The sequence below is a fragment of the Pongo pygmaeus genome, chromosome 13 (genome assembly GCF_028885625.2).
Source record: "Pongo pygmaeus isolate AG05252 chromosome 13, NHGRI_mPonPyg2-v2.0_pri, whole genome shotgun sequence".
NCBI lineage: Eukaryota > Metazoa > Chordata > Mammalia > Primates > Hominidae > Pongo > Pongo pygmaeus.
This window is the reverse complement of record NC_072386.2, coordinates 8,919,596-8,937,913: the sequence shown is the minus strand read 5'-3', so window position 1 is coordinate 8,937,913 and position 18,318 is coordinate 8,919,596.

Below are 18,318 nucleotides of genomic sequence, written 5' to 3'. Positions count from 1 at the left end.
GTTTTGAGAAGGGGTTTCGCTCTGTCACCCAGGCCAGAGTGCAGTGGCATGATCATAGCTCACTGCAGCCTCAAACTGCTGGGTGAAGTGATTGTTCTACCACAGCCTCCTGAGTAGCTGGGACTACAGGCATGCAGCACTATGCTTAGATATATATTTTTTTTTTTTGAGATGGAGTCTCGCTCTTTAGCCCAGGCCAGAGTGTAGTGACTCTATCTCGGCTCACTGCTAGCTGTGCTTCCCGTGTTCATACCATCCTCCTGCCTCAGCCTCCTGAGTAGCTGGGACTACAGGTGCCCACACCAGGCCCAGCTAATTTTCTGTATTTTTAGTAGAGATGGGGTTTCACCATGTTAGCCAGGATGGTCTCGATCTCCTGACCTCGTGATCCACCCGCCTCAGCCTCCCGAAGTGCTTGGATGACAGGAATGAGCCACCGCACCCGGCCTGTCTTTTCTTTCTAGTGGCACAAGCCCCAGGGAGTGTGGTGCGTCTGATCTAAGATGCTTTTGAGCAGTGTAGAAAGTGTTGCTGTCTGTATTTAATTTTTTCCTACATGTATGGCCGCGATCGAGCACAAGATCAATAAGCCCTTCTCCTTATTCTACTTCCCTTTCTAGCAATGGAGAACTTTGATTGGATTTTTCCTGCCTACAGGCAGGAATGAGTCTGCTGTTTTCTTTTTTAAACCCGAGGGGACTGAGCCTGAGGGCCTGGAGCACGGCCACCCTCCCCCAACCCCAACTGGTGATTGTGGTGGTGGTGGTGGTGGTTTTGTATTCCAGCTTCTGTTCTGTTGTTGTTGTTGTTGCTGCTGCTGCTGCTGGTGCTGTCGTCGTTGTTTTGGTATTTTACAGACTTAGGGGGTGTACCTGCTTGTTTGTCACATCAGCATACTACTGCCTCCGGATGTAGAAGTGGACCTCCAGTGTATCCAATACCCACGTGGCAAACGTTGTCTCTGACCGGCGATTTATTCATCCCTCGTCCCCCTGTTGTCCTCCTCCTCCCTTTTGGAGTGTCTGTTATTTCCATCTTGATGACCTTGTGCGTACCCACTGTTTACCTCCCACTTTTAAGCAGAAGGCGGTTCACTGGGTACATACTTGCTTCCAGCTCTATCCATGTTGTGGGAAAAGACGTGAAATCACTCTTTTTTGTGCCTACACCATTAGAGAATTTTAACTTTCTTGGTGATTGTTTTTCTTTTTTCTTTTCTTTTCTTTTCTTTTCTTTCCTCCTCCTCCCCCTATTTTTTCATTTTTTTCAGCTGGGCTCTCCTACTTGTGTTGCTCAGTTGATCAGGTTGGTCTCCTGGCCTTGACACTTCTTCTGTCACATCCACCGCCTGGTTGTTGAAATGAGCATCTCTTGTAAAATGGAAAAGACAAAAAAAAAAAAAGAGAAAGACAAAAAGTATGGGGTGAACATTTCTCTTGCCGCCTCCCAGGGTGTACCTTGGACCCGATAGGAGGGAGGGAGCTTGCCTGGGTGGGTTTTCTGTGCTAAATCCTCCCGGGGGCCTCCTTCCCTCTCCCCCTTGTCCCTGCTTCTCCCCCAACCAAGGCTCCCACCGCCGCTGTGGGATTTTCCGTGGGAGAGGTATGGGAGAGGACTGATGCACCTTCCAGATCTATATCCTGCCAGATGTCTCTGACTCAGCGTCCACCACCGGCTGCCTGCCACCTTCCAGCGAGCTCTGAGGCTGATGCCCCGCCCCCCTTCTTGTCCCACCACACTTCCCCTGCTGGCCATTGCCTGGTGACCCCAAGGGAACTGCGATGACGCTTTCTTTTTTCTTTTTTTAAAATTTTATTATTATTATACTTTAAGTTTTAGGGTACATGTGCACAATGTACAGGTTTGTTACATATGTATACGTGTGCCATGTTGTTGTGCTGCACCCATTAACTCGTCATTTAGAATTAGGTATATCTGCTAATGCTATCCTTCCCCCCTTCCCCCACCTCACAACAGTCCCTGGTGTGTGATGTTCCCCTTCCTGTGTCCATGTGTTCTCATTGTTCAATTCCCACCTATGAGTGAGAACATGCGGTGTTTGGTTTTTTGTCCTTGTGATAGTTTGCTGAGAATGATGGTTTCCAGTTTCACCCATGTCCCTACAAAGGACATTGACTCATCATTTTTTATGGCTGCATAGTATTCCATGGTGTCAAATCCTACAGTGAAGACTTCCAACAGATGCCCCAGATGGGCCGAATGGGATGAGAGTGGACCACCCTGGACCATGCTGTTCTTGGGGGTATGTTGACATACAGGGTGGACTGGCAGCCCCAGTATTGTAAAGGGTGTCCAGGTATGGAAATGTCACATAGGATGTCCTCCGTCCCGTCAGCCTGCCTTCAGCTTCCTCAGGCATGAAGACAACTTCCCATCAGAACCTCTTTTCTTTCCTTTCTTCACCACACACATGAGACGCATGAGAGGGAGAAACAGCTCAATAGATACTGCTGACCTTCATTTGTGGAATCTTCAGTCATCTACACACAGACAGGTGAATAGACAGGTACCCAAATCAAACAGCATTTCCGTGTCCTCATGGTGGGATTGGTCTCTCTCTCTCTCACACACACACACACAATTTCCACATCTAGTTCACAAACCACACTAATTTACCGTTTTCACAGTACGCAGTCTGAGTAAAACCCACCCCACCCTCCACCCGGCGGTTGACAAAACTCCTTCTCTACAATTTATAAAAAAGATCATCTGGGCTGGGCACAGTGGCTCACTCCTGTCATTCCAGCACTTTGGGAGGCCAAGGTGGGTTGATCACTTGAGGACAGGAATTCAAGACCAGGCTGGCCAACATAGTGAAACCCCATCTCTATGAAAAACAGAACAATTACCAGTTCTGATGGCATAGGCTTGTAATCACAACTACTCAGGAGACTGAGGCAGGCGAGTTGCTTGAATTAGGGAGGCCGAGTTTGCAGTGAGCTGAGATCATGCCATGGCAATTATTGAGACAGAGCGAGACTCTGTCTCAATAATAATTATAATATTATTATAAGATTAGTTTTGCGTGGTAATACCTGCCTGTAGTCGCAGCTACTCGGGAGGCTGAGATAAGGAGAAGAACACTTGAGGCCCCACAGGTCGAGGCTTCAGTCAGCTGTATCCTGGGCAGTTACCAGTCAAGGAGATATGCCCCTCCCCGTTTTCTTTTCTTTTCTTTTTCTTCTCTTTTCTTCTCTCTTCTTCTCCCTCCCACCCTCCCTCCCTTTCTTTCTTTCTTTCTTTCTTTCTTTCTTTCTTTCTTTCTTCCTTCCTTCCTTCCTTTCTTCCTTTCCTGCCTGACTGCCTTCCTGCCTTTCTTCTTCCCTCCCTTCCTCCCATCCTTCTTTCCTCCTGCCTCAGCCTCCCAAAGTGCCGGGATTACTGGAGTGAGGCACCATGCCTGCTTGGCGTAAAGCTACACCCTTTGAAAGTAAGACACAGAGAGCGCCTTCCAGTGATTTGATTGATTGATTGACTGATTTAGAGGCAGCGTCTCACTCTGTCACCCTGGCAGTGGTGCCATCATAACTCACTCACTGCAGCGTGGATGCTCCTGGACTCAAGCAATCCTTCCACCTCAGCCTCCAGAGTAGAGTACCTGGGACCACAGGCACACGCCACCGTGCCCGGATAATTTTTATTTATTTATTTATTTTTTCCCAAGACAGAGTTTCTCTCTGGTTGCCCAGACTGGAGTGCAATGGCGTGATCTTGGCCCACCACAACCTCTGCCTCCTATGTTCAAGCGATTCCCCTGCGTCAGCCTCCCCAGCATCTGGGACTGCAGGCATGCGCCACCACATCTGGCTGATTTGGTATTTTTAGTGCAGACGGGGCTTCTCCATGTTGGTCAGGCTGGTCTTGAACTCCCGACCTCAGGTGATCCGCCCTCCCCAGGCTCCCGAAGTGCTGGGATAGCAGGCATGAGTCACCGAGCCTGGCCTTCATTTTTCAATGTTTTTCCACAGATAGGGTCTCATCATTTTTTTGCAACCCTCCTGACCCGGTGCCTCAAATTGCTGGCGTGACAGGCGTGAGCCACTGCGCCTGGACTCCGGGGAATGATTCACGACCACGACCACTGTACTGATTCTTTCTTTATTTTTTCTTTCTTTCTTTCTTTCTTTCTTTCTTTCTTTCTTTCTTTCTTTCTTTCTTTCTTTCTTTCTTCCTTTCTTCTTTCTTTCTATCTTTCATTGATGATTATTTTATTATTGATTGATTGATTGATTGATTTTGAGATGGAGTCTCGCTCTAGGCGAGGTGAGGCGAGGCAAGGTGCAATGCTTTGGAAGCCGCAGCACCGCCTTCTAAAGCCCCATTCAAATGCACAAAGCCCTATTCGCTTCCTGGACTTGGAGCTGATGCCTTCCTTTGCCTTGGGTTTCTCTCCATTCAGAAGCTTTTACAGGCACAACCCCACCCAAAGGCTGGCTACGGCTGAGGATTACGGGATGTGGTGGGGCTGGAAACTCTTTCCCCCATTGTTGCAAGCTCAGCCAAGATATCCCCCGACCCTCATCACTCGCTCGCCCTTTGAGATCCCCTCCCTCCACCACCTTGGAGGCTGACTTCTTACTTTACTTTCTGTCTTTCTTCCTTTCCTGCGTTTGAGGAGTGTGTGCAGGAATGAGGGTGTGTAGGGGGAGGGGGTGTGGGGTGGGGACAGAGGGGAACGTCCTAAGGGTCGATTTAGTGTCATGCCTCTTTCACCACCACCACCGAAGATTAAAGCAACAATCAGTTATATACCATGTGTTCTCATCCATAAGTGGGAACTTATAAGTGAGAGTTCTGCGTGGGCAGAACGAGGGACACGAGAGACGCGGGAGCCTACTTGAGGGAGGAGGGGTGGAAAGAGAGAGAGCGTCAGGAGAAACCAAAACTAAACGAAACATGAAAACTGTCGAGTACTGCGCTCAGTGTCTGGGTGATGAAATCATCTGCACACTGAACCTCCCATCAGAAGTTTACCTATGTAACAATCTTGCACATATATGCTTGAACAAGAAATGAAAGTTAGAGGAGAAAGAGAGAGAGAGGGAGAGAAGGAAAGAGAGAGAGAAAGAAGTGAAACGAAACACCATCTCCTTGACCTAAGTCAGGGGGTTTCCGGCCTTTTGGGGGAACATTCATTGACAATGTAGTATTTGGGCCTGTTCTTTCTTTTTTTCTTCGTTTCTTTTTTTTTGGACTGAGTCTCTCTCGCTCTGTCACCCAGGCTGCAGTGCAGTGGCGCTCTCTTGGCTCACTGAAACCTCTGCTTTCCGGGTTCCAGTGATTCTTCTTCGGTAATTGGGATTACAGACGCGCACCACGACAGACGGCTAATTTTTCTATTTTTAGTGGAGATGGGTTTTCTCCATGTTGGCCGCGTTGGTACTGAACTCCTGACCTGAAGTGATTTGCCCTCCTGGGCCTCCCAAAGTGCTGGGACGACAGGCCTGAGCCGCAGGGATTTCAGCCTTTAAAAGCACCGGCCCTGCCACCTTTTGCTGCGGCCCTTACACTCAGAATGACATGTCCTCTCTGCCATAGGTTGACTCTTTGACTCCCCTATGCACTCTAGCCTGGGCAGCAAGAGAGAAACTCCGTGCCCCCACCTTCCCGTGCAAAAAATAAATAAATAAATAAGTAAATAAATAAATAAATAAATAAAATATCTACACATGACCTATAAGTGTGTGTTCCCATGAGTGATTTCTAATAAATGGCACTGTACACTGAAAGCAGTGGCTCACATCTGTCATCCCAGCACTTTGGGAGGCTGAGTTGGGTGGGCCACGAGGTCAGGAGTTCAAGACCAGCCTAGCCAACATGGTGAAGCCCCCTCAGTTCAAGTACATCTAATTTAATTCATTACCACGGCCTGAATTCTTAACTTTAGACATCCCAGATTTGATCTCCCTACAAAATGCTGTACAGAACTGGATAGTTGATTTCTGGACTTTGATACCTCATAGATACTACATATTAATAAAGATCCAACCCTAAAATCTGGGGTTGCATCTAGCTCCACTGTCTCAAAAAATCATACCTCTGTTCACCTAGGATGCTGGGAGGGTTTTCTCAATGTGCATCTGCTCATGTCCTTCATGACCTATGACCAAACCCTGTCCGTTCTGTCTGAAATATGTATCTGCAAACACTTCTCTCCATTTCCACAACTACCCATGGCCCATTGTGGAACCACTGGCTCTTTGAAAAAAAATCCCAGAAGTGGCTTTGGCTTTTTGGCTAGGAAGTCTAAACCTGCTGAGAACTTTCCTGCCCAGGATTCTGTGGGAACAAGTGCTTCCGCTGGGAGATGGGATCCTCGGGACCATGCTTGCTAGCACTGGATGAGTCTCTGGAAGAATGCTCGGGACTCCACAAAGCTGACCTGTCACACTGAGGTCAAATGGATACCTCTGCATTGGCCCGAGGCCTCCAACTTACATCACTGTCACCAACCGTTACCTTCAGCATCCTTGTGAGCCTGCCAAAGGCCCTGACTCTGGCGAGACTCTTGGGTGCCCGGCCTTCCTCGGCTAATGTCCAAAGGGATGGTGACTTCCACCCACAAGGTCCCCACTGAACTGCAAAGATGTGGAGCGTAGGTCAGAGAGGGGACCAGGAGGGGAGACGTCCTGACAGGCAATGAGTTCCCTAGGCTCTGGCCACCCCATTCACGTCCCATGTACTGGGCACCCATGGGACACCACCACTTTATCCCCTCCTCTGTCCACAGCCGCCCCAACCCCACCGCGCAACCCAGGCACACATGCTGGAGGTTACAAAACCACACGGCCTGAATAGAGCCTGATGGAGCGAGAGCTCATTTCACGAAGCGGGGTGTGGGTTGGGGTGGGGTGGGGTGGGGTTTGGGGGTCTGTAGAGAGCCTGATTCTCCCTCGTGGGTAGCTACAGGATACAAATGAATATCGCTTCTTGGGCGGAGGGGCTTCTTTAGGCCATCACGTTTGTGGGACTGTCTCTCAAACCCTTCCTTGAGGCCACAAAATAGATTCCACCCCACCCATCAACGTTTCCCCAGGTGCTGGATGTATCCTGTCAAGAGACCTGAGCCTGACACGTTGTGTTAAACACCTTTATTGGCTTTCTGTGTTTGTTTGCTTCTGAGGGGGAGTCTTGCTCTGTCCCCCCATGGCTGGAGTACAGTGGCGTGATCTCAGCTCACTGCAACCTCTGTCTCCTGGGTTAGAGTGATTCTCCTGCCTCAGCACCACCACGCCTGGCTCATTTTTTTATTTTTAGTAGACACGGGATTTGACCCTGTTTCATTGGTTTTCACTGGAGATTCCAGATTTGAGTCACACCTCATTGTGTGCCATATAATGACTTCTTTTTTTTTTTAAAGCACAATATATCTGCTTTATTTGAGTGGCTTTGTATATCGTTATAATTGTGTTATAGATGAAGAAAAGGTATTAAACATGGTGCTAATGATAGTGAAAGTGAAAAGAAAAGAAAAGCTATCTATTTTGTAGATAGAATAAAGTTGCTCAGTATTTAGAGTTACCTAAATACGTCAGCATTTAAACTCCTCCTACTAAAAGCGTGCCAGTCTGAATAATCCTCCTTTAAACACAATTTTTGATATGGTTAAGGTTTTTAAGAATGTGACTCCTGCAGAATAGCTGGACAGACAATACACATTTAAAAAAGAACAGCACAAGGATCCACCAGACTTGGGAAAAAATCAAAAACAACACAAGCCTTATGAAGAACTGAGTTCTTAAAATATTATGGAGAACATAGCTATTGGAAGAGATGGCAATATTGGCAAGTTGATTGTTACATTGGTCAGCAATAGCTAGCACTATTTTTTTGGCAATCTTTCAGGCACTGCAACTACTACTGCAAAATGATATATAATCCATTAAACAACATAATCACAAATCAAAAGATATTTTAGTAATATAATGCTTCAGATTTAGAAGCAAATCAATTGTTAAAACTCAACTGCTATATTAACTAACCCCAAAGATAACTGTATCTGACAAAAAAGCTTCCACAGAGTTAGTACTTCAGAATTATAATTTCTCGATATTTATTTTATTTTATTTTATTTTATTTTTATTTTATTTTTTTCTTGAGACAGCGTCTCACTCTGTCGGCCAGGCTGGAGTGCAATGGCAAAATCTTGGCTCACTGCAACCTCCACTTCCCAGGTTCAAGCAATTATCCTTCCTCAGCCTCCTGAGTAGCTGGGACTACAGGCGCCTGCCACCATGCCCAGCTAATTGTTATACTTTTAATATAGGCGGTGTTTCACCATATGGTCTTGGTCTCTTGACATTGTGATCTGCCCGCCTTGGCTTCCCAAATTGCTGGGATGATAGGCATGAGCCACCATGCCTGGCCTTCTCTTGATATTTAAACTTTTAAGTCAGTCCAGAGAAATACAATAAATGTCAACAGTAAGTATGGTGTTGAGGCAGAAGTAGGACCAAACTTTTTCATATGTTATTCAGTTGAGAACAATATGACCTGGGTAGTAATTTCCTATGTGTCTACTTATACACAAATACAAAAAAGTAAAACAGAGATACTGCTAAATAAAGGATACATTAAGTTATTAATAGTAACTCAATAAACTGGAACATTGTCAAAAAGCAACTAGTGAACTTTTTCAGTGTTTTTTTCTATTATCCAATAAGTGAATTATGCTATTCCTTTCCAATTTCCCAAGCACTTTTTGTCCCAATCACCATTTCTGCGTTTGAAGAAAAAGTAACAAATCAAGTAACAAAACTAAACAAGCAAACAAACAAAACACAACTGCAGTATCTGCAAAAGTTTTGTAGAAGACTGAAACTGTTGAGTATAAGCATCTCGTATTCTATTATCATTAGTTAACTGAAGAGTTTGTTAAAGACATACATTTCATAAAAAAAGTTAGTTTGAAGTTATTGACCAGTATGTACCATTCCTAAGTATTAGTAACCAAATTCATGACAATAAAGAGCTATCGAACAAGAAAAATTTAGTGACTACCAGCACCATCAACAAGACTTTGTCTTTACAATTCATTACCACTTACCATGCATTGTGATGTCTAGGATTGACTCTGATAGCATTTTGAAAACAAGCTAACGCTTTGTCCAATTCTTTAGTAAGACAAACTCTCGCCCTAATAAAGTATAGGCATAAGCATAATTTGGATCCACTTGGATAGATCTCTGGAAGAATTTAATTGCAATATCGTGTTCCTGTTGCAGACTGAAACAGTTCCCTGCAGCACACCAGGCCTCTGACGAATTTTTATCCATGTCTGTTAAGTCTTTTGACAGAAATGAAAGAGTGACATCTTTTTGAATATGCCAAAGTGTTGTAGATTTCCATGCCTTCGACTCTATAATTCTCAATCCTTCTAACCTCTGAGAATATTCTTTCAGCTTGCATGTACTCTGAAAGTTCAAAATAGGACCTTCCAATTTGGCACAGTACCCAACCAGTATTGTAGTGGTGAGAACGTAGATGGCTCAAAATATTTATAGCTTCTTTGCAGTGGTATGAACATAAAGCTAAATAACCTTTCCCCCTTTCATGAAGAAGGCTCATCAAGCCTTCTGCTGCTGCTTTTTGTAGATTAAAAGCCTGAATCTGAGGTGTGATTGTGGATATTTCCTCTTCTGAATTGATGGAAGAGTCCAATTTTGTAATTTCCAGGTTGTCATTTATATTAGATTGAGTTATTCCTCCTTTATTAGTTTTACTTTTTGTTTTTCTGTTTGGGAATTTAGGTGGAAACTTCATTTTTAATTTCTTCCTATTCTCCTTGGTTGTGGAACTGTCACTAGTAAAGAGTCATGAACTTCTTCGATGCAGTGCATTTGTGGGAGATGTCATAGTGGGGCTCATTACCTGAGGTGTTGTAGTTATTTATGGACCAGAACTTTCTGTTAGTGAAAGAATTGGAGTTACCTCTCGGCTATTTCCACTCTGCGAGAAGATAGACTTTGCTCCAGTTTGGCCAATTCTGGCAACAGACTTTTTTGAAGGGGCTCCGGTGGATGGCACATCAATTACAGAAGGTGTATTAGTGTAGTTTTGTAAATAAGATCCATCTCCAGGACTTGGGGTTTCTAATGGCAAAATCCCAAAACTTGGGGTAAATGGACTAAGAGCTGTTGGTCTTGTTAATAAACTTCGACCAGTTTTTGGTTTATTTTGAACCTGTTTAGATAATATGGAAGTTCCTGTTCCCAGTGGGACAGTTTCAGGTGAAATTACAGCTGAATCAATAAAAGACACTGGGGAATCTGTATTCAAGGAGTACTTTGAATTGGAAGATTCTAAATTGACTCTGTTTAATTCAGTTGTGTCCTAGGGTGTTTCCATAAGAATGGTCTCAGGCTGTCTGTGACATAAACTGTGATTAGGTACTTGTGTTGTGCAAGAGTTGGGCAGACAGTTGCTAAAGTTCTGTAAAGATGTGAATTTAAATGTTTGGTCAGGATCTGGCTTTTCACCTATTTCACATAATGATTCAATGGGATACCAGAGGAAAGGATTTAAACTAAGTCTTTTTTGGTAACATTCTTATCCTTTAGCAAGCCCATCTGTCTTGCAATATACACGTCCCAACAATGGAAGGGGAAAGCAAACTGAATCACCAAACTCAGTAACAATATCATCATGGCTTTTCTGCTTATTAAACACTCCACCAGATAAGATTTGTTCCCAGTCTGCAAGCTTACTGAGATCAACACAACATTTTGCAAGCAGGTATTTGCATTGTGGTGTAGGACAACTGTGTCTTTGCAAGAGTCTATATGCTTTATAGGCCTTTCCTGGGAGGTAAGAACAGGTCGCCATTAAAAACAAGGCTTCTTCTGAGTGTACTTCTGCATAAAGGCTTTCTGTGAGGAAAACCCCATCTCGGTAAGCATAGTGGTTTAGTGCTTGCCATATAGCAGCCTGGACGGGTTCCTGCAGCACTGTCATCCTCAAGGCAAAGGCCCAATTTCTGCAGTGCCTCAGGAAACCCCCACCCCACCCACCCCCCTCCCCCCTGTAGCGGCTCCAGACCGGCCAGCCTCGGCTCATTTAAATTCACCAGTTACCGGGGGATGGGGGTGGCCGAGCCAGAATGACTTCTTTATCCTGCCATTTCTGGAAAGCCCGGCCCCTTGTGATCCATTGTGAAGCGAAAGTCACCTCATGTTTGGGGAACAGATCCACTCCCAAGTTCAGTGGAGGGATGTGGCATTTAGGATGAAGGACTCTCCTCCTTCTGATTTGGTCTGCACAGTGGGGCCTAGGGCTGGAGTCCTCTCTGTGAGGACTGCTGAGTCCCTTTACCGTGGGTTCCATTGGCCCCACCCTGGGACATGTGCCTTGGCAGATTCTGGACCTTCCTGGCCCTTAAGTTGCTGTCAGAAACCCCATCTCGTGTTCGGATGCCCCGAATAACTGTGGCTCGTGCCTCTCTGTAAACATTGGAAATCTCTCCTCTACACATGGTCACCTAAAACCCCAGGAGCTCGGGACACACGTCTGCCATCCACCTCACTGCTTTCAGGAGAGAATGCTGAGAGTCTCTTGCCAACTCTCTCTTGACTTGAGTTCTTCATGGGTGTGTGGTTAAGACGTAGTGAGACCAGATGTATTAACTCAGGCCGGGTGCTGGTGGCTCACGCCTGTAACCCCAACACTTTGGGAGGCGGAGGCTGTAGGATCCCTTGAGGAATAGCCTAACACTGGGGAGGTTGAGGCTGCAGTGTGTGAGCCATAATGGTGTAATTTGGATCCAGCAGTTTTCTAAACAGTCATTTTGTAGAATCTGCAAAGAGATATTTCTGAGACCATTGAGGCCTACGGTGAAAAGGGAAATATTTTCAAATAAAAAGAAAACAGAAGCCTTCTGAGAAACTTCTTTTTGATGTGTGTATTCATCTCACAGTGTTGAAACTTTTTTTATTGAGCAGTTTGGAAACAGTCTTTTTGTAAAATCTGCAAAGGGATATTTCTTAGCCATTTGAGACCTAAGGTGAAAAAGAGATATCTTCACATAAAAACTAGACAGAAGCATTCTGAGAAAGTTCTTTCTGATGTGTGCATTCATCTCACAGAGTTGAACCTTTCTTTTCTTTGAGCAGTTTGGAAACAGTCTCTTCTTAAAATATGCTAATGGATATTTGTGAGCCCTTCACAGCCTATGATGAAACAGGAAATACCTTGACATAAAAACTAGACAGAATCTTTCTGAGAAAATGCTTTGCAATGTGTGCTTTCATGTCACAGAGTTGAACTTTTCTTTTGATTGAGCAGTTTCAAAACAGTCTTTTTGTAGAATCCACAAATGGATATTTGCAGCGCTTTTAGGCCTATGGTGAAAACGGAAATATTTTCACAAAAACACTAAAAAGCAGCTTTCTGAGAATCTTCTTTGTGATGCCTGGATTCATATCACAGAGCAGAACCTTTCTTTTGATTGAGCAGATTGGAAACAGTATTTTTGTACAATCTGCAAATGGATATTTCTGAGCCTTTTGATGCCTGTAGTGAAAAATAATTATCTTCACATAAAAACTAGACAGAATCATTCCGAGAAACTTCTTCCTTATGTGTGCATTCATCTCACAGTGTTGAACCTTTCTTTTCATGGAGTAGTTTGGAAACAGTCTTTTTGTAGTAGCTGCAGAGGGATATTTGTGAATTGTTTAAGGACTATGGTGAAAAAGGAAATATCCTCACATAAAAACTAGACAGAAGCATTCTGAGAAACTTCTTTTCTATGTGTGCATTCACCTCACACAGATGAATCTTTCTTTTCATTGAGCAGTATGGAAAGAGTCTTTTGGTTCAATCTGCAAAGGGATATTTCTGAGCAGTTTGAGGCCTATGGTGAAAAAGTAATATCTTCACATAAAAACTAGACAGAAGCATTCTGAGAAACTTCTTTTTATGTGTGCATTCACCTCACAGGGTTGAAACTTTCATTTCATTGAGAAGTTCAGAAACACTCTTTTTGTAGAATCTGAAAGGGATATTTTTGAGTCCATTGAGGCCTGTGGTGAAATAGGAAATATCGTTACATAAAAACTAGACAGAAGCTTTCTGAGAAACTTCGTTGTGATGTGTGCTTTCATCTCACAGAGTTGAACCTTTGTTTTGATAGAGCAGCTTGGAAACAGTCTTTTTGTGGAATCTGCAAATGGATGTTTGGAGTGCTTTGAGGCCTATGGTGAAAAAAGGAAATATCTTCACATTAAAACTAGACAGAAGCATTCTGAGAAACTTCTTTGTGATGCGTGCATTCATCTCACGTTGTTGAGCCTATCTTTTGATTTAGCAGATTGGAAACAGTCCTTTTGTTGTATCTCCAGAGGGATAGTTGTGAACGGTTTGAGGCCTATGGTGAAAAAGGAAATACCTTCACATACAAAGTAGACAGAAGCATTCTGGAAAACTTCCCTGTGATGTGTGCATTCAACTCACAGAGGTGAACCTTTCTTTAGATTGAGCAGTTTGGAAGCAGTTATTTTTTAGAATCTGCAAAGGGATATTTCTGAGCTCATTGGGGCCTAGGATGAAAAAAAAAATCTTCACATAAAACTGAATAGATGCATTCTGAGAAACTTCTTTGTGATGTGTCCATTCATCTCACAGAGTTGAACCTTTCTTTGGGTTGGGCAGTTTGGAAACAGTCTTTTTGAAGTATCTGCAAAAAATATTTGTGAGCTCTTTATGGCCTATGGCGAAATAGGAAATATCTTCAGATAAAAACTAGACAGAAGCTTTCTGAGAAACTACTTTGTGATGTGTGCTTTCATCTCACAGAGTTGAACCTTTCTTTTGAATGAGCAGTTTGGAAACACTCTTTTTGTAGAGTCTGTAAATGGATATTTGGAGCACTTTGAGGCCCATGGTGAAAAAGGAAATATCTTCACATAAAAACCAGACAGGAGCATTCTGAGAAACTTCTTTGTGATGGGTGTATTCATCTCACAGAGTTGAACATTTCTTTGGATGCAGCAGTTTGGAAACAGTCTTTTTATAGTATCTGCAGAGGGATATTCATGAGCAGTTTATGACCTATGGTTAAAAAGGTTATATCTTCACAAAAAAAACTCGACAGATCCGTTGTGAGAAACTTCTTTGAGATGTATGCATTCAACTCACAGAGGTGAACCTTTCTTTGGATTAAGCAGTTTTCTAAACAGTCCTTTTGTAGAATCTGCAAAGGGATATTTCTGAGCCCATTGAGGCCTATGGTGAAAAAGGATATATCTTCACATGAATGCTAAACAGAAGCTTTCTGAGAAACTTCTTTGTGATGTGTGCATTCATCTCACAGTGTTGAAACTTTCTTTTGATTGAGCAGTTTGGAAACAGTCTTTTTGTACAAGCTGCAAATGGATATTTCTGAGCCATTTGAGGCCTATGGTGAAAGAGAAATATCTTCACATAAAAATTAGACAAAAACATTCTGAGAAATTTCTTTGTGATGTGTGCATTCATCACACATATTTGAACCTCTCTTTTGATTGAGCAGTTTGGAAACAGTCTTTTTTTAGAATATGCAAAAGGATATTTGTGAGCCTTTTCAGGCCTATGGTGAAATAGGGAAAATCTTCAAATAAAAACTGGACAGAAGCTTTCTGAGAAACTTATTTGTCATGTGTGCCTTCATCTCACAGAGTTGAACTTTTCTTTTGATTGAACAGGTTGGAAACAGTCTTTTTGTAGAATCTGCAAATGGATATTTGCAACGTTTTATGCCTATGGTGAACAGGAAATATTTTCACATAAAAACTAGACAGAAGCATTCTGAGAAACTTCTTTGTGATGTGTGCACTCACGTCACACGGTTGAAACTTTCCTTGGATTAAGCCATTTGGAAAGAGTCCTTTTGTAGAATCTGCAAAGGGATATTTGTGAGCCCATTGAGGCCTATGGTGAAATAGGAAATGTCTTCACATAAAAACTAGACAAAAGCTTTCTGAAAATCTTCTTTGTACTGTGTGCTTTCATCTCAAAGAGTTGAACCTCTCTTTTGGTTGAGCAGTTTGGAAACACTCTTTTTGTAGAATCTGCAAAGGGATATTTGGAGTGCTTTGAGGCCTATGGTGAAAAAAGGAAATATCTGCACATAAAATCTAGACAGAAACTTCTGAGAAACTTCTTTGTGATGCGTGCTTTCATCTCAGATTTGGACCTTCCTTTTCATTGAGCAGTTTGGCAACAAGTCATTTTGTAGAATCTGCAAAGGGATATTTGTGAGCAGTTTGAGGCCTATGGTGAGAAAGTAAATATCTTCACATAATACCTAAACAGAAGTATTTTGAGAAAACTCTTTGTGATGTTTGCATTCATCTCACTGAGTTGAAACTTTCTGTTCATTGAGCAGTGTGGAAACATACTTTTTGTGCATTCTGCAAAGGAATATCTGTTTGCGGTTTGAGACCTATGGTGAAAAAGTAATATCTCCACATAAAAACAAGACAGAAGCATTCTGAGAAACTAATTTTTTATGTGTGCATTTATCTCACAGAATTGAACCTTTCCTTTAATGAAGCAGTTCGGAAAGAGTTTTTTGTAGAATCTGAAAAGGGATAGTTGTGATCCCTTTGAGGTCTAAGGTGAAATAGGAAATATCTTCACATAAAAACTAGACAGAAACTTTCTGAGAAACTTCTTTGTGACGTGGGCTTTCATCTCAAAGATTTGAACCTTTATTTTGATTGAGCATTTGGAAAGACTCTTTTTCTAGTATCTGCAGAGGGCTATTAATGAGCAGACTGAGGCCTATAGTGAAAAAGGAAATGGCTTCTCAAAAAAACTAGACAGAAGCATTATGAGAGACTTCTATGTAATGTGTGCATTCATCTCACCAAGTTAAATCTTTCTTTTGATAGAGCTGTTTGGAAACACTCTTTTTTGTAGCATCTGCAAGGGTACACTTCTGAGCCCTTTGAGGCCTATTTTGAAATATGAAATATCTTCACATATAAACTAGACAGAAGGTTTCTAAGAAACTTCTTTGTGATGTGTGCTTTCACCTCACAGAGCTGAACCTTTCTTTTGATTGAGCAGATTGGAAACACTCTTTTTATAGAATCTGAAGTGGATATTTGGAGTGCTTTGAGGCCCATGGTGAAAAAGGAAATATCTTCACAAAAAACTAAACAGAAGTTTTCTGAGAAACTTCTTTGGGATGTGTGCATTCATTCCACACATTTGAACCGTTCTTTTGATTGCTATGGTGAAAAAGGAAATTTCTTCACATAAAACTATACAAAAGCATTCTGAGAAACTTCTTTGTGATGTGTGCTTTCATCTCACAGAGTTTAACCTTTCTTTTCATTGTGCAGTTTGGAAACAGTCTTTTTGTAGAATCTGCAAAGGGATGTTTGTGAGCAGTTTGAGGCCTATGGTGAAAAAGGAAATACCTTCACATAAAAACCAGACAGAAGCTTTTGGAGAAACTTCTTTGTGATGTTTGTATTCATCTCCCAGAACTGAATCTTCCTTTTCATGGAGCTGTTAGAAACAGTCTTTTTGCACAATCTGTAAAGGGATATTTCTGAGTGGTTTGAGGCCTATGGTGAAAAAGAAATATCTTCACATAAAAATCAGACAGAAGCATTCTGGGAAACTTCTCTGTGATGTGTGCATTCATCCCACAGATTTGAAACTTTCATTTCATTCAGTAGTTCGGAAAGGGTCTTTTCATAGAATCTGCAAAGGGATATTTCTGAGCCCTTTGAGACCTATGGTGAAATAGGAAATATCTTCACATAAAAACTAGACAGAAGCTTTCTGAGAAACTTTTTTGTGAGGTGTCCATTCATCTCACAGAGTTAAACTATTCTTTTGATTTAGCAGTTTGGAACATGTATTTTCTTAGAATCTGCAAATGGATATTTGTGAGCCCCTTATGGCCTATGTTGAAATATGAAATATCTTCACATAAAAACTAGATAGAAGCTTTCTGAGAAACTTATTTGTGATGTGCACTTTCCTCTCACAGAGTTGAACCTTTCTTTTTATGGGGCGGTTTGGAAACAGTCTTTTTGTAGAATCTGCAAATGGATATTTGGAGCGTTTTGAGGCCTATAGTGGAAAAGGAAATATCTTCACATAAAAACTAGACAGTAGCTTTTTGAGAAAACTATTTGTGACATTTCCATTCATCTCTAATAGTTGACCATTTCTTTTCTTTGAGCAGTTTCGAAACAGTCTTTTTGTACAAATTGCAAAGGGATATTTCAGAGTGGTTTGAGGCCAATGGTGAAAAATAAATATCTTCACATGAAAACTAGACAGAAGCATTTTGAGAAACTTCTTTGTGATGTGTGCATTCATCTCACAAATTTGAACGTTTCTTTTGATTTAGCAATTTGGAGAAAGTCTCTTGGAAGTATAAGCCGAGTTATGTTTGTGAGCAGTTTAAGGCCTATTGTGCAAAAGGAAATACCTTCATATAAAAAGTAAACAGAAGCTTTCTGAGAAACTTTTTGTGATGTGTGCTTTTGTCTCAAGAAGTTTCACCTTTCTTTTGATTGAGAAGTTTGGAAATAGTCTTTTTGTAGAATCTGCAAATGGATATTTGGAACAATTTGGGTCCTATGGTGAAAAAGGGAATATGTTCACATAAAAACTAGACAGAAGAATTCTGAGAAACTTCTTTGTGACGCATCCATTCATCTCACAGAGTTGAAACTTTCTTTGATGGATCAGTTTGGAAACAGTCTTTTTGTAGTATCTGCAGAGGGATATTTTTGAGTGGTTTAAAGACTATAGTGAAAAAGGAAATATCTTCACGTAATAACTAGACAGAAGCATTTTGGGAAACTTCTTAGTGATGTGTGCATTCATCTCACAATGTTGAACATTTCTTTTGATTTAGCAATTTGGAGAAAGTCTCTTGGAAGTATAAGCAGAGTTATATTTGTGAGCAGTTTAAGGCCTATGGTGCCAAAGGAAATACCTTCATATAAAAAGTAGACAGAAGCTTTCTGAGAAACTTCTTTGTCATGTGTGATTTCATCTCACAGAGTTGCGCTTATCTTTTGATTGACCAGTTTGGGAACATTCTTTTTGTAGGATCTGCAAATGGATATTTGGAGCAATTTGAGTCCTACGGTGAAAAAGGAAATATGTTCACATAAAAACTAGACAGAAGAATTATGAGAAACTTCTTTGTGATGAGTCCATTCATCTCACAGAGTTGAAACTTTCTTTGATGGACCAGTTTGGAAATAGTCTTTTTGTAGTATCTGCAGAGGGATATTTTTGAGTGGTTTAAAGACTATGGTGAAAAAGGAAATATCTTCACATAAT